Consider the following 14,373-nt stretch of genomic DNA (forward strand, 5'->3'; position numbering starts at 1 on the left):
TCTATCCACCCATCATCTAATCATTTCTCTACCATCCATCCATTCATCTATTATCTATCATCTATCTATCTATCTATCATCTATCTATCTATCTATCTATCTATCATCTATCTATCTATCTATTATCCGTCCATCCATTATCTCTCCCCATCTCTTTCCCCCACCCTCTTTCTCTCTCTCCCCCAGCCCTCCTCTCTCTCTTTCTGTCAAAACACAGGGATGAAGAGAGTAAGGGAACAGAGAGAGGCTCATAGAGAGACATGAAAAAAAAAAAAAGAGAAGCCAACAGAGAGAAGCTGACTTAGTGAGATGGAGAGAAGTATAGATCAATAATCCGGGTAGAAGGGGAGAAGGGGGTGAGTGGTTGTGGTGGGTAGGGGGATGTAGTGAGAAGTTGCAGCTTCTGAGGCCCCTTGCCAGGCCTGGCCTTATTCCCATCCATTCCCAGGTGAAGAGCAATGAGGAGGGCATGCGGCTGGTGGAAGATCTGGGCCACTACTTCCGCGATGTCCACCCTTGGTGGATGGGGCCTTTCTATCCCATCCTGCGGCTTGTCCACCCTACCTTCACTGCCCCCCTGCTCCAGGCCACAGATATCTCTCCCAGGAGCCCCCCACCCCAGCTTCTCCCCCCTCCCCTGCTCCCAGCCCTTCCCACTCCTGGACAGACCAGGTTGAGCAGGGGAATGGGCAGTATCGACAGAGACCTGCTGGGTAACTCTAGGCAGGTCCCTGGCTCTCTCTGGTTGCCAAAGACTTTTTCAGTTTTGAATGGTGGAAACTCAACACTGTTGATCTACCATGTTGGATGTTCCAGGAGATGTCAGAGAGTGCTGAGGCCTTGGTCCCTGTAAAGGCATTTTGTAGAGTGCTGGGCTGTGCTTGGGTGTTTAGCACATGTTAGACATGTAGGAGCCATGTCAAGGCATGCTGGGACATGTTGTGTCATGTTGGGGTGTGTCTAAGCATATAGGGTTGTGTCTTTGGGGTCTGCCTTTGCTCTACTCTGTGCTACAGCCTTGTCTGGTCCCCCCACCACCCCCTTCCTCCCTGTTCCTCTGCTCATTGTCCCATTCCAAGCTATACTGGGCTTGGAGGAGAAATGTAGACCCCTCCCTGGGAGCCTCCAGCCCCCACCAAAAGTCTTTCCCTCCCCCTCTCCATGTTCTATCTCTCATGTCAGCCACCATCATACCCAAGGATATGTTTTTCTATATCTTCCTGAATCCCTGGCTGGGTGAGTAACTGTGAGTGAAGGGGGTGAGGACAACCTTGGGGAACCAGGGGAAGGTGCTGCCCTTGCCCACTCCTCATGGCTGCCTCTGCTAGGGGATGGGCTCCTGCTGAGTGCTGGTGAAAAGTGGAGCCACCATCGACGCCTGCTGACACCTGCCTTCCACTTCGAGATTTTGAAGCTGTATATGAAAATTTTCACCAAGAGTGCAGACATCATGCATGTGAGTTTCTTGAACTCTGGGTCCCAGCTGGAGCCTTAGGAAAGGGGGAGTGGGCTTACACACATATGGTCTGGAATCCTGGCTCTGCTGGATGGCTTTGGGGGTCACTGATTTTCCTCTCCAAGCCTCAGTTTCCTCATCTGTAAAATCAGGAAAATAATCCCTTCTTAAAGAGTGATCAAGAAGATGTAGTGCAATCATGTTCCTGGCACAGAGTAGGTGCTCAGAAGGCTTTAGTTCCTAGTCTGCTTCATGGAAGCTCTGTAAATTCAGGACAGAAATGATGAAGATTGCATAGTAGTTCTTTCTGCATTAGGTACCACCTTAAAACTCATGGACTCAAAAAAACTAGTGTTTATTATGTTCATGAGATGATGGGTCAGTTGAGTCATTCTTCTCATCCTAACTGGAATTATTCATGTGTTCGTGGTCATGGGTAGGTTCCGTAGACAGCTCTGCTGATCCAGGTTCAGCTTTGGCACATGTTTGGGGCTCGGCTAGCTGTCAGCTGGTTTAGGATTGCCTTGGTGGGATAATGGACTCCTGTATTTGTCTCTCATCTTCCAGTAGGCTAGCCTGGGCTTGACTGCATGGTGGAGGCTGGGCTCCAAGAGAATGAGCAGAAACATGCAGTACCTCTTGAAGCCTGGTGTCAGAACTAGCACACGATAGTTTCCACCTCCTGTTGACCAAAGCAAGTCCCAGCTCAGCTCAGATTCAAGAGAAACAGGTTCCACCTCCTAATGGAAGAGCTGAAAAATCTCACAGCAAAGAGTGAGGGTAAAGGGAGGGATAAAGAAATGGGGACACTTTTGCAATTGTCTACCACTATGATAATGATGAAGATGATGATGGTAGTTAACAATTATTTAACACTTACTGTATATCAGAAATAGTGGGCCAAGTCCATGGCATGTGTTGTCTAATTTATTTTCACAATCCTATGAGGTAGAGATGATTGTCATTGCCATATTAAGGATGATGAAATGGAAGGTCAGAGAGGTTAGGGAACTTGCCCAAGATTGCTCATTAGTAAGTGAGTTTGCGTGGTGGAGCAGGAATTCTAACTTGGTTTGTCCAACACCAAAGCAGGTCATCTTCACTGCTACTAAAATTTGACAGTGGAAAAGCCAAATGGAAAGCAATGAGTTGACCAAGGGCACGCAGAACATAAGAGGCAGAGCTGGACCTTGAAACCAGGTCTCCTGACTACCAGCTGTGGGGTCTTCATGTCTTGATAGTAACAGCTTCCACTCCCACTCAAGCCTTGTCTTCCCTGGAGATAGGTGCTTGGGGCAGAGGACCAAGAGGCCAGGTCTGGGGGAGTCCATCCAGGTGGTTGAGATTGGGGAGGGGCTCAGGAGGGGGAAGTCTCAGCCCCAGCTCTGCCCTCTTCTCTGTCCAGGCCAAGTGGCAGTGCCTGACTTCAGAGGGCAGCACTCATCTGGACATGTTTGAACACATCAGCCTCAGGACCCTGGACAGTCTGCAGAAATGTGTCTTCAGTTTTGACAGCAATTGCCAGGTGTAAGTCTCAGCCCAGGGCCTGGGAACATGAGCCATAGACCCAAGGGAGTAGATAGGAGAGGGAGGACTGACCAGGGCAATCAGAAGGGCCTTCCTGGAGGAGATGGGTCAGAGCTGGACATTGAAGGACAGGGAAAGGGAAAGAAAAGGAGCTATCCTTTCAGGTAGGTAGAACTGTTTGATAAAGGCCAGGAGGCTAGGATGAGCAGAACATGTGTAAAAGTGTGGAGACGCCTTGGGTATGAGGTTGGAGGAGTGGGCAGAGTTATATCTTAAGGACATTCTGAAGTCAGACGAAGTGGATATGGACTTTATCCTGATGTTTCCAGGAAGCCACAGAAGGTCTTTGACCAGATGAGAGTTGTGGTCAAAGCTGAGCTTGAACATCTGACTTGAGAGAAGACTTATTGTTGTGTAGACACGGGACGTGAGAAGACCAGAGAGGAGGAAACTTGAGCTTGGTGGAGAAAATGTGGCAGATTTGGGGGAAACTGAGAAAGAATGGCAGGTCTAGATGTTGTGTAGGAGAGCGGAGAGATGAGCATGATTCCCAAGCTCTGCTCTGAGATCTAGGACATGAGGCAGTTCACAGAGATGGGAGGCAGAGAGAGAAACATGATTGAAGGGCGCTCTTTTCTGGATGGGATGTGGTCCTGGGTTACTGACTGGAAGTGCTCCTGCGGTATGAGATCATGAAGGGAGGCAACAGCTTAAAATATGTGAAGCCTAGAAACCAGGAGCTTCCTCCTATCAGGGTTCCCAAGACTTCCTATCAGGAAACAGTCTCTAAGAACAGGTGGCCCACAGATATACAATACTGCTTCTTAAGGCTCTCTCTGGCCTGACCCTGTAGGAAGGCCAGCAAATATATCGTTGCTGTCTTGGAGCTCAGTGCCCTTGTGATGAAACGGACCGAGTAGATCTTCCTGCACATGGACCTCCTGTACTACCTCACCCGCGACGGACAGCACTTCCATAGGGCCTGCGACCTGGTGAACGACTTCACAGAGGCTGTCATCAGGGAGCGGCATTCACCCTCATTAGTCAGGGTTCCCAAGACTTCCTCAAGGCCAAGGCTAAGGCCGAGACTTTGGACTTCATTGATGTGCTCCTGCTGGCCAAGGTAGGCTTCTCTGGTATCTAAATTCAGAGATAGACTGGACCTTGTTTTCAAATGTCAGGTCTAAGAACTTGGACTTGATCCAGAGAGTGCTAGGGAGTCATAGAGGGTGCTTGAGGGAGGGAGGGACAGGTCAGAGAGAAGTTTTAGATGTGACTGTGTAGAAGGCTGTCTGGAAGGAGTAAACAGGAGGCAGGAGATTAGGGAGGAGTCCTGTGGGGTGGGTTCTGGGGATGAAGAGGGAAGAATCCTGCTTGGATGATGGAGCTTCAGGGACTATCTCAGGTTAGGCTCAGGTGTCCCCAGAACTGGTGTGATTTGGAGGATCTTGCTTTCTCTCCAGGATGAAGATGGGAAAGAACTGTCAGATGAGGACATCTGACCTGAGGCTGACACCTTCATGTTTGAAGGTGAGGGTCCCAGTGTGGGACTACAGAATAGGCAGAGGTCTCTTCATCCCAGGGACTTGGCAGGTGGGCCCTGGATCACCCCATCTTGCCCATCCTTCCCATCGTCTTTGTGGGGAGGGGGGGCTTAACATGGTGCTGTCCACCCTCTGGTGCTGAAGTAGCCCGGAGACCCAAGCCTGTCTGGCTGCCCCTCAGGCCATGGCACCACAGCCAGTGGCCTCTCCTGGGTCCTGTACAGCCTTGCAAAGTACCCAGAATACCAGTAGCGCTGCCAGCAGGAGGTGCTAGAGCTCCTGAGGGACCGTGAGCCTAAAGAGATTGAATGGTGAGTGCAGGTCCTCATGGTCTGTTCCTGAACCCTTTGCATTGTCTCTGCTCCCCAGCTGGGATAGTGGAAAGATCTTTTTGTTGATTCTGTCATTATTGCTTAGTGGGAATAGGAGCAGACCCCAGAGGCAGGGTCTGATACCCAGTCTGAATAGCAGGTGAAAGTTTGTAGTCTTCTGGGACAGAAAGATCTGAGTGTTCACATTAATGCCCCACCAACTTGCTATGTGACTTTAATAAAACCAATTCCCTTATCTGAATACCATTTTTCTCCTCTATAAATTGGGGGTGGGGTGGGGAATCTCTCCCCTACAGTGCTACTTGGAGTATTGTGACAATATGTGTAGAACAGATGCCACCCAATACATGTTCAGTATATGAAATTCTTTTCCCCTCTCTTGCTTTTCTGCCTTTGGTCTTCCCCCAAAGACCCTCATTTCCCTTAATTTTTGCTCTTTTCTCTAATTCCCACTTAATAGTCTATTCCACAGATTCACAAGAGATCTTTGGGGGTAAAAAAGTCATCCATCTTTTTGTTCAGTAAATATGTCTACACCGCCTGCCCTTTCCCAACTCAGTGTCTAGTCCCATTGGAGTCCTACATGGGCAAGGCTGGGGCACAGAGGAAAGGAGATGAGGCTTGCTAGTAAAAAAGTGAATATGAATTCACCATTCTGGGTGTGTGTAGTGGACAGTGCCCAAGCCAGGGGATAGCTTGTGCAAAGGCCAGGATGGAAGCATGCAGAAGTGAACCTGGAATGTTTGGGAGGAAGTAAAGGTGGCTGGATCCTTGTGAAATATACAGTGTGAGGAACAGAGGGGCCCCCAATATGGCTGGAGCTAGTAATGGAAGCCCTTCTTGGAATGCTTTGGATACCATGTTAAGAGTTTTCAAAGGTGTCAGTTCAAGTACTTTGGCGAGCCAATATTGGATAAAAGATAAAAATGGGCAGGGATGCTGCCATTAGGGGAGTGTCACATTGGGCAGAAACAGTCAGGCAGCAGTGGCCCACCGTGCTCAGTCATTGGCTGTGGGCTGCCCAGGAAAGTGTGGACTTGGCTTGAATGCTACAGCAGAGGCCAGAGACCCTATAGCTGGAGGCTATCAGCTAATAGCTCTCCTTGCAGCTGTACAGCAAGTTCTTTCTTGAAGGGAGATGCATGACTAAAGTAGGAGGGCAATGGGGAGCCATGGGAGATGTTTGAGCAGGGGATGGTCAGGTCAGATATGAGTATTAGAAATAACTCTTTGCAGCTACAGGGGCAAACTGGAGGGGATGAGCTGCAGTCTGGGGGTCCAGGGGTAGATTCTGGGCCAAGGACTGAAGGATGAAGAGGAAGTACTGGGCTGGACAAACGTTTTGGAAGTTGTGTCCTCAACTGCAAGGCTTTGCTCAGCACAGCAGTTCTGTGAGGTGGAAAAATGTTTTTGTGCTTCTCCCAATTTCAAAAAAAATTACGCACTTGGTTAAAATCCAAATAGCACGGAGGGCTTTACAATGGATATAAACCTCCCATCAACTCCCCCCATCAGCTTTACTGAGATATAATTGACGTATAGCATTATGTAAGTTTAAGGTGTACATGATGATTTGATATATGTATATATTGCAAAATGATTACAATAAGGGTAGTTAACACATCCATCACCTCACATAAGCCTCTGTCATATGCCAGCGTCCCAATCCCATCCCTTCCTTCAATGGTTTCCTGTGTCCTTCCAGACGTTGTTCAGTCTATCACTACATTTATCTGTTCACAGTCTCTCTCACCTTACTCATTCATTCTGTCTCGTCTCTCTACAACCGAGAGTATATACAGAGCATTCAGGCATGAACATTGACAATATAACTTCAAGATACTTTCTTTTTTTTTTTTAAGTTTTGGAAAATTAAATTTGAATTGCAAAGTCAATAATGAGAATAGGTTTTTTTTTTGCACAAAATGAAACATCCTGCATAAGATTAAGTTATTACAGTTTAATATAAATACACATACACACACATTTGGTCACTTGTTCTTTTCACTCAATAATGTGCCTTAGACTCCTTCTCTCTGAGTGCTGCATAGCATTGCTTAAGCCAGGCTGCTTCTGCTGGGGACATTTATGTAAACATTTTCAATTAGAACAGATATTGCCAAATTGCCTTTTGGTGTCTCTGTACTGATTTACCCTGCATGGTGTGCTAGGACTAGTTGATCCCTATATTCACCTTTTCCATTGTTGTATAGTATTCCACCATATGAATGTACCATGATTTATTTAAACATTCCCTCATCAATGGACATGTGTATAGTTTTCTAGCCTTTTGCTATAATAAACATGATGTAGAGAACATCCATTTTGCTTATATGTGTGGACATGTCTCTAGGACAAATTCCTAGAAGTGGTGTTGCTGAATCAAAGACCATTTGAGTTTTGCAATTTAATAGCTCTCAGCAAATTCACTCCTACAGATTTTGAGAGTGCCAATTTCCTTGCATCCTCACTGATAGTGTGCATCATAAAACTTAAAAATTTGCTTTCTGTTAGGTGAAATATAATACTTTGTTATTTTGGTGAACATCACTTTAAATATGGGTAAAGTTGAGCGCTGTTATCACATTTGACCAACCCTGCATATTTCTTTTTCTGTGGAGGGTCAGTTTGCATAGTTTGCCTTCTTCACTTTGAGTTTTTTCCTTACTGACTCATAAGAACTTTTTTTTTCCTTTTTATTTATTTATTTATTTATTTATTTTCGGGGGCGCCTCATGTGGGATCTTAGTTCCCTGACCAGAGATTGAATCCGTGCCCCCTGAATTGGAAGGGCAGAGTCTTAACCACTGGACCACCAGGGAAGTCCCTATAAGAACTTTTTTAAAAAACTGAAGTATAGTTGATTTACAACGTTGTGCCAATCTCTGCTGTACAGCAAAGTGACTCAGTTTTACACATATATACATTCTTTAAAAAATATTTTCCATTATGCTTTATCCCAAGAGATTAGATATAGTTCCCTGTGCTATACAGTAGGACTTTGTTGTTTATCCAAGAACTTTTTAAATATAAAGAAAATTAGTCTTTTTCAGTTATGCAAGAATTTTTCCCCAGATCATCTTTTGACTTATTTGCTTTTCATTCATTTATTTGTAGTCAGATTTATTAATTTTTTTTACAGCTTCTGTGTGTGTATGTGTGTGTTTTAAATCATGCTAGGAAAAAGCCTTTCATACTCTAAGATTACAACATAAAACTCTTGGGAATTGCCTGGCAGTCCAGTGGTTAGGACTCCAAACTTTGGTGGTCCAGTGGTTAGGATTCTGTGCTTTCACTGCTGAGGGCCTGGGTGAGGGCCCAGGTTCAATCCAAGGTAGCGGAACTGAGACCCTGCAAGCCACGAGGAGCAGCCAAAGAAAAAAAAAAAGTAAAACTCTTGTTTGTTTTCCTCTTCTGGATTTATTTATTTAAAAATATATTATACATTTTTTATTTATTTAATGTTGTTATTATTTTTATATTTAATCCTTTCTTCCATATAAAATCTATATTGGTATAAGTACTAAGGAAGGAATTTATATTTTTCCCCAGATGGCTAATTATCCCCAAAGAATTCTTTTTTAAACATCTTTATTGGAGTATAATTGCTTTACAATGTTGTGTTAGTTTCTTTTGTATAACAAACTGAATAAGCTATATGTATACATATATCCCCATATCTCCTCCCTCTTGCGTCTCCCTCCCACCCTCCCTATCCCACCCCTCTAGGTGGTCACAAAGCACCGAGCTGATCTCCCTGTGCTATGTGGCTGCTTCCCACTAGTTATCTATTTTACATTTGGTAGTGTATATATGTCCATGCCACTCTCTCACTTCATCCCAGTTTACCCTTCCCCCTCCCCATATCCTCAAGTCCATTTTCTACGTCTGTGTCTTTATTCCTGTCCTGCCCCCACTAGGTTCTTCAGAATCCTTTTTTTTTTTTTTAAGATTCCATATATATGTGTTAGCATACTATTTGGTTTTCCCTTTCTGACTTACTTCACTCTGTATGAGAGACTCTAGGTCCATCCACCTCACAACAAATAACTCAATTTCATTTCTTTTTATGGCTGAGTAATATTCCATTGTATATATGTGCCACCTCTTCTTTATCCATTCGTCTGTCGATGGACACTTAGGTTGCTTCTATGTCCTGGCTATTGTAAATAGAGCTTCAATGAACATTGTGGTACATGACTCTTTTTGAATTATGGTTTTCTCAGGGTACATGCCTAGTAGTGGGATTGCTGGGTTGTATGGTAGTTCTATTTTTAGTGTTTTAAGGAAACTCCATACTGTTCTCCATAGTGGCTGCATCAATTTACATTCCTACCAACAGTGCAAGAGGGTTCCCTTTTCTCCACACCCTCTCCAGCATTTATTGTTTGCAGATTTTTTGATGATGGCCATTCTGACCGGTGTGAGATGATATCTCATTGTAGTTTTGATTTGCATTTTTCTAATGATTAGTGATGTTGAGCATTCTTTCATGTGTTTGTTGGCAATCTGTATATCTTTTTTGGAGAAATGTCTATTTAGGTCTTCTGCCCATGTTTGGAATTGTTTGTTTGTTTTTTTGATATTGAGCTGCATGACCTGTTTGCATATTTTGGAGATTAATCCTTTGTCAGTTGTTTCCTTTGCAAGGATCTTCTCCCATTCTGAGGGCTGTCTTTTCATCTTGTTTATGGTTTCCTTTGTTGTGCAAAAGCTTTTAAGTTTCATTAGGTACCATTTGTTTATTTTAGTTTTTATTTCCATTTCTTTAGGAGGTGGGTCAAAAAGAATTTTGCTGTGATTTATGTCATGGAGTGTTCTGCCTATGTTTTCCTCTAAGAGTTTTATAGTGTTTGGCCTTACATTTAGGTCTTTAATCCATTTTGAGTTTATTTTTGTGTATGGTGTTAGGGAGTGTTCTAATTTCATTCTTTTACATGTAGCAGTCCAGTCTTCTCAGCACCAGTTATTGAAGAGACTGTCTTTTCTCCATTGTATCTTCTTGCCTCCTTTATCAAAAATAAGGTGACCATATGTGTGTGGGTTTATCTCTGGGCTTTCTATCCTGTTCCATTGATCTATATTTCTGTTTTAGTGCCAGTACCATACTATCTTGATTACTGTAACTTTGTAGTATAGTCTGAAGTAAGGGAGACTGATTCCTCCAACTCCGTTTTTCTTTCTCAAGATTGCTTTCACTATTCGGGGTCTTTTGTGTTTCCATATGAATTGTGAAATTGATTGTTCTACTTCTGTGAAAATGCCCTTGGTAGTTTGATAGGGATTGCATTGAATTTTTAGATTGCTCTGGGTAGTATAGTCATTTTCACAATGTTGATTCTTCCAATCCAAGAACATGGTATATCTCTCCATCTGTTTGTAACATCTTTAATTTCTTTCATCAGTGTCTTATAGTTTTCTCCTTACAGGTATTTTGTCTGCTTAGGTAGGTTTATTCCTAGGTATTTTATTCTTTTTGTTGCAGTGGTAAATGGGAGTGTTTCCTTAATTTCTCTGTCAGATTTTTAAACATCAGTGTATAGGAATGCAAGAGATTTCTGTGCATTAATTTTGTATCCTGCTACTTTACCAAATTCATTGATTAGCTCTAGTAGTTTTCTGGTAGCATCTTTAGGATTCTCTATGTATAGTATCACGTCATCTGCCAACAGTGACAGTTTTACCTCTTCTTTTCCAATTTGGATTCCTTTTGTTTCTTCTTCCTCTCTGACTGCTGTGGCTAAAACGTCCAAAACTATGTTGAACAACAGTGGTGAGAGTGGACAACCTTGTCTTGTTCCTGATCTTAGTGGAAATGATTTCAGGTTTTCACCATTGAGAACGATGTTGGCTGTGGGTTTGTCATATATGGCCTTTATTATGTTGAGGTACATTCCCTCTGTGCCTACTTTCTGGAGAGTTTTTTTAATCATAAATGGGTGTTGAATTTTGTTGAAAGCTTTTTCTGCATCTATTGAGATGATCATATGGTTTTTTCCCTTCAACTTGTTAATATGGTTTATCACAGTGATTGATTTGCATATAGTGAAGAATCCTTGCATTCCTGGGATAAACCCCACTCGATCGTGGTGTATGATCCTCTTAATGTGCTGTTGGATTCTGTTTGCTAGTATCTTGTGGAAGATTTTTGCCTCTATGTTCATCAGTGATATTGGCCTGTAGTTTTCTTTTTTTGTGACATCTTTGTCTGGTTTGGGTATCAGGGTGATGGTGACTTCGCAGAATGAGTTTGGGAGTGTTCCTCCCTCTGCTATATTTTGGAAGAGTTTGAGAAGGATAGGTGTTACCTCGTCTCTAAATGTTTGATAGAATTCGCCTGTGAAGCCATCTGGTCCTGGGCTTTTGTTTGTTGGAAGTTTTAAAATCACAGTTTCAATTTCAGTGCTTGTGATTAGTCTGTATATATTTTCTCTTTCTTCCTGGTTCAGTCCTGGAAGATTGTGCTTTTCTAAGAATTTGTCCATTTCTTCCAGGTTGTCCATTTGACTGGCGTATAGTTGCTTGTTGTAATCTCTCGTGATCCTTTGTATTTCTGCATGTCAGTTGTTACTTCTCCTTTTTCATTTCTAATTCTATTGATTTGAGTCTTCTCCCTTTTTTTCTTGATGAGTCTGGCTAGTGGTTTATCAACTTTGTTTATCTTCTCAAAGAACCAGCTTTTAGTTTTATTGATCTTTGCTATCAATCCTTCACTTCTTTTCCATTTATTTCTGATCTGATCTTTATGATTTCTTTCCTTCTGCTAACTTTGGTATTTTTTGTTTCTTTGTTTGTTTTTCTGTTCTTCTTTCTCTAATTGATTTAGGTCTAAGGTTAGGTTGTCTATTTGAGATGTTTCTCTTTCTTGAGGTAGGATTTCATTGCTATAAACTTCCCTCTTAGAACTGCTTTTGCTGCATCCCATAGGTTTTGGGTCATCGTGTTTTCATTGTCATTTATTTCTAGGTATTTTTTGATTTCCTCTTTGATTTTTTTCAGTGATCTCTTGGTTATTTAGTAGCATATTGTTTAGCCTCCATGGGTTTGTATTTTTTACAGATTTTTCCTGTAATTGATATCTAGTGTTATAGCATTCTGGTTGGAAAAGATACTTGATATGATTTCAATTTTCTTAAATTTACCATGGCTTGATTTGTGACCCAAGATATGATCTATCCTGGAGAATGTTCCATGAGCACTTGAGAAGAAAGTGTATTCTGTTGTTTTTGGATGCAATGTCCTATACATATCAATTAAGTGTATCTGGTTTAAAGTGTCTTTTAAAGCTTGTGTTTCCTTATTTATTTTCATTTTGGATGATCTGTCCATTGGTAAAATTGGGGTGTTAAAGTCTCCTACTATTAATGTGTTACTGTCAATTTCCCTTTTTATGGCTGTTAGCATTTGCTTTATGTATTGAGGTGCTCCTAGGTTGGGTGCATAAATATTTACAGTTCTTATATTTTCTTCTTAGATTAATCCCTTGATCATTATGTAGTGTCCTTCTTTGTGCCTTGTAATATTCTTTATTTTAAAGTCTATTTTTTCTGATATGAGTATTGCTACTCCAGCTTTATTTTGATTTCCATTTACATGGAATATCTTTTTCCATCCCCTCACTTTCAGTCTGTATGTGCCCCTAGGTCTGAAGTGGGTCTCTTGTAGACAGCATATATACAGGTCTTGTTTTTGTATCCATTCAGCCAGTCTATGTTTTTTTGTTGGAGCATTAAATCCATTTACATTTAAGGTAATTATTGATATGTATGTTCCTATTACCATTTTCTTGATTTTTTTTTTTTTTTTTTTTTTGTGGTACGCAGGCCTCTCACTGTTGTGGCCTCTCCCGTTGTGGAGCACAGGCTCCAGACGCGCAGGCTCAGCGGCCATGGCTCACGGGCCTAGCCACTCCATGGCATGTGGGATCTTCCCGAACCAGGGCATGAACCCGTGTCCCCTGCAGCGGCAGGCGGACTCTCAACCACTGTGCCACCAGGGAAGCCCTCTTTTTTATTTAAAAAAAATTTTTTTTTATTAGTTTCTGAGGGGAAGCCCTCTTGATTGCTTTGGACTGTTTTTGTAGGTCTTTTCCTGCTCTTGTGTTTCCTGCCTAGAGAAGTTCCTTTATCCTTTGCTGTAAAGCTGGTTTTGTGGTACTGTATTCTCTTAACTTTTGTTTTTCTGTAAAGGTTTTAATTTCTCCATTGAATCTGAATAAGATCCTTGCTTGGTGGAGTAATCTTGATTGTAGGTTTTTCCCTTTCATCACTGTAAATATGTCCTGACACTTCCTTCTGGCTTGCAGAGTTTCTGCTGAAAGATCAGCTGTTAACTTTATGGGGATTCCCTTGTATGTTATTTGTTGCTTTTCCCTTGCTGCTTTTAATTTATTTCTTCGTATTTAATTTCTGATAGTTTGATTAATATGTGTCTTGGCATGTTTCTCCTTAGATTTATCCTGTATGGGACTCTCTGTGCTTCCTGGACTTGACTGACTATTTCCTTTCTCATATTAGGGAAGTTTTCAACCATAATCTGTTCAAATATATTCTTAGACCCTTTCTTTTTCTCTTCATCTTCTGGGACCCCTATAATTCAAATGTTGGTGCATATAATGTTGTCTCATAGGTCTCTGAGACTGTCCTCAATTCCTTTAATCCTTTTTTCTTTATTCTCCTCTGTGGTAGTTATTTCCACTATTGTATCTTCCAGGTCATTTATCCATTCTTCTGCCTCAGTTATTCGGCTATTGATTCCTTCTAGAGATTTTTTTTTTTTTTTTTTTTTGCATTACGTGGGCCTCTCACTGTTGTGGCCTCTCCCGTTGCGGAGCACAGGCTCCGGACGCGCAGGCTCAGCGGCTATGGCTCACGGGCCTAGCCGCTCCATGGCATGTGGGATCTTCCCGGACTGGGGCACGAACCCGTGTCCCCTGCATCGGCAGGCGGACTCTCAACCACTGCGCCACCAGGGAAGCCCTCTAGAAAATTTTTAATTTCATTTATTGTGTTGTTCATCATTGTTTGTTTGCTCTTTAGTTCTTCTAGGTCCTTGTTAAACGTTTCGTATATTTTCTCCATTCTATTTCCAAGATTTTGGATCATCTTTAGTATCATTACTTTGAATTATTTTTCAGGTAGACTGCCTATTTCCTCTTCATTTGTTTGGTGTGATGGGTTTTTACCTTGCTCCTTCATCTGCTGCATATTTCTCTGTCTTCTCATTTTGCTTAACTTACTGTGTTTGGGGTCTCCTTTTTGCAGGCTGCAGGTTCGTAGTTCCCATTGTTTTTGGTGTTTGCCCCCAGTGGGTGAGGTTGGTTCAGTGGCTTGTGTAGGCTTCCTGGTGGAGGGGACTAGTGCCTGTGTTCTGGTGGGTGGGGCTGGATCTTGTCTTTCTGGTGGGAAGGGCTGGATCTTGTCTTTCTGGTGGGTGGGGCTGTGTCCGGTGGTGTGTTTTGGGGTGTCTGTGAACTTATGATTTTAGGCAGCCTCTCTGCTAATGGGTGCTGTTG

At 42.6% G+C, this 14,373-nt stretch overlaps 1 pseudogene across 1 annotated transcript in view; it reads left to right on the forward strand.

The window, feature by feature from the left end:
* Positions 1-14,373, forward strand: part of LOC308615341 (cytochrome P450 4F3-like) — a 74,946-nt pseudogene that overhangs the window by 4,829 nt on the left and 55,744 nt on the right. The window contains exons 2-4 of the transcript in view: positions 449-593; positions 1,183-1,236; positions 1,329-1,456. The product of the transcript in view is annotated as a cytochrome P450 4F3-like (transcript). The remainder of the gene's footprint in view (positions 1-448; positions 594-1,182; positions 1,237-1,328; positions 1,457-14,373) is intronic.

Source organism: Mesoplodon bidens, assembly GCF_964165515.1.
Source record: "Mesoplodon bidens genome assembly, chromosome: 4".
Taxonomy (NCBI): Eukaryota; Metazoa; Chordata; class Mammalia; order Artiodactyla; family Ziphiidae; genus Mesoplodon; species Mesoplodon bidens.